The 2583-nt window shown below is 51.2% G+C and overlaps 1 pseudogene; it reads left to right on the top strand.

Annotated features, from left to right (window-relative positions):
• The first annotated feature begins 641 nt into the window (after positions 1-641).
• On the top strand, positions 642-1242 carry LOC138265171 (immunoglobulin lambda variable 6-57-like; annotated as a pseudogene).
• Positions 1243-2583: the final 1341 nt, after the last annotated feature.

Raw genomic sequence — 2583 nt, forward strand, 5'->3', positions numbered from 1 at the left:
CTTACATCGGTGTTCAAAGTAAATTTCAGACTTATTTGCAATGGTCTTAGAAATCCAGAAGTAAACTTGAAAAGCTACAACAGTCATACATTCCAAAGACTGATGTTGGGATTCTATGTGAATGTCATATTACTCACATGTGGAGTCATTGCCTTTATGAGTGTAGAAAATGTGCTTGTGCGCATGCATAAGAGTGCTGCCCTTTTGCATTTGTACTTGCTGATGATCGTTATTGTTTTTTTATGGTGCAATATTTTTCCCAGGCAGAATTCTCTGCACCTACAACCCTACTCATTTTTAGGGTGTTCCCTGCTCATTCCTATCCTGGGTAGAGATTTGCTCATGTGATATCGCTTTACAAGTATAAATTCACATTTTCAAATGGGAGTTTTATACTTTTGAAGTGTAGGTATTTGTCCAGCTAAGTTGCTACTATTGGAAAAAAAACATTGAGAAGCGTATCTACCGCCCCCCACTGTTGTGATCCGACCTTCCGAAGGTCCATAATGCATTACACCGTAATAGCTGTCTGTGGCAACCAATCATCCATCAACAAATTTGAATAGAGGGGGCTGACCCAGTCCTGTGGGGTTCAAAGAAGAGCTGAAATGTCCGACCCAGAAATCTGCCTGCATCAGAGACCTGAGCTCTGCTGGACGCTGCACCATGTCCTGGACTCCCCTCCTCCTCGTGCTCAGCGCCCTTTGTGCAGGTGAGTCTATTACTTGTCATTCCTCATCAATACTTCAAATCCAGTAGATTATTTGTAATTATCCCTAGTTCACCCACTAGTGAAACACGTGCTAGTCAGACACATGCACATTACTCATTTATTACTTTTCTCATTTATTAAGTTCTCTGTTTTGGTTCTTCTGTTCCAGGTTCTGTGGCTCAGTTTTCTTTGTCTCAGGAGCCCTCAGTGACTGTGGCCCCCGGACAGACGGTGAAGCTCTCCTGCACCCGGAGCAGTGGCGCAGTTAGCAGCTCCTACGTATCCTGGTACCAGCAGAAGCCGGACACTGTTCATAAACTTCTCATGTATAGCTTCGGCAGCAGACCATCAGGGGTCCCCTCTCGCTTCTCTGGCTCCTACGACAACACCCCCAACGCGCCATCACTGGAGTCGAGGCTGAGGACGACGCTGTGTATTACTGTCAGTCTTATGTCAGCGGCCAGTCTCACACAGTGACACAGCCTGATGGGAAAGTGAGACAAAAACCCCTCAGCATGATCTTCTATTGATGTTTGGTGCTATTTGTCTGGGATATGCCTTCAGTCCCTGATCCATTCTGCAGTGCAGCCTGTTTGTACTGCCAGCCTCTCTAACTGCCCTTTGCTGCTGTCTGTTTAATTTTTTAGTATTAAACACATATAAACGAATGCAAACATTTTAAAACAAGCTTTATAACTCTCTGCATCAACATGTGCAAAGGAGTTAATGAATCCCAGAATGCTGAAATGAGAGGAAAGCATACAAATATAAACCCTAAAAAGGAACTATTGGGGTCATTCCGACCAAACACCGCCCTGCGGTCAAATGACCGCGGGGACCATTATGACTTTCCCGCTGGGCCGGCGGGCGATCTTCAAAAGATCGCCCGCCGGCCCAGCAGGAAAGACCCAGCAACGATGAAGCCGGCTCCGAATGGAGCCGGCGGAGTTGCTGAGGTGCGACGGGTGCAGTGGCACCCGTCGTGATTTTCAGTGTCTGCAAAGCAGACACTGAAAATCATCATGGGGCCCTGTTAGGGGGCCCCTGCACTGCCCATGCCAGTGGCATGGGCAGTGCAGGGACCCCCAGGGGCCCCACGACACCCGTTCCCGCCATCCTGTTCCTGGCGGTGTAAACCGCCAGGAACAGGCTGGCGGGAAGGGGGTCGGAATCCCCATGGCGGTGCTGCATGCAGCGCCGCCATGGAGGATTCCCTGGGGCAGGGGAAAACCGGCGGGAAACCGCTGGTTCCCCTTTTCTGACCACGGCTTTACCGCCGTGGTCAGAATTGCCCCGGAAGCACCGCCAGCCTGTTGGCGGTGCTTCCTCTGCCCTCTGCCCTGGCGGTTTCAAACCGCAAGGGTCAGAATGAGGGCCTATATGTGCAACAATGTTGCCATGAATAACGGAGGAAACATTCCTTTAACTGAACTCTGGACAAAGCACTAAGACATATTGTATCATCCGATGCTGAGATTTAGGGCCTCATTATGAACATGGCGGTCGAAACCACTGTGTTCATGCTGGTGGTCTTACTACTGACCGCCAGCGCCTCCGGAACCCTGCCGGCCGTATAAAGAACATTCCTGTGGGTCGGCGGGCAGAAACATTGTTTCCGCCCGCAGGCCCATAGGAATGCCTGACCGGGACATTGACGGCAGATCCACATGGAGCCTCCGCCAATGCCTCTGTGCGGCGGGTGCAGCTGCACCCGTTGCGCAGATCACTGCCCGTAAATCGGGCAGTGACCTGCGTGATGGGGCAGTGCACAGGGGCCCCTGCACTGCCCATGCCAAGCCCCTGTGCACCCCTTCTGCCAGCCTTTCCCTGGCAGGGAACCCCGCCAGGGAAAGGCTGGGCACTGCGGGATC

Source organism: Pleurodeles waltl, chromosome 11, assembly GCF_031143425.1.
Source record: "Pleurodeles waltl isolate 20211129_DDA chromosome 11, aPleWal1.hap1.20221129, whole genome shotgun sequence".
NCBI lineage: Eukaryota > Metazoa > Chordata > Amphibia > Caudata > Salamandridae > Pleurodeles > Pleurodeles waltl.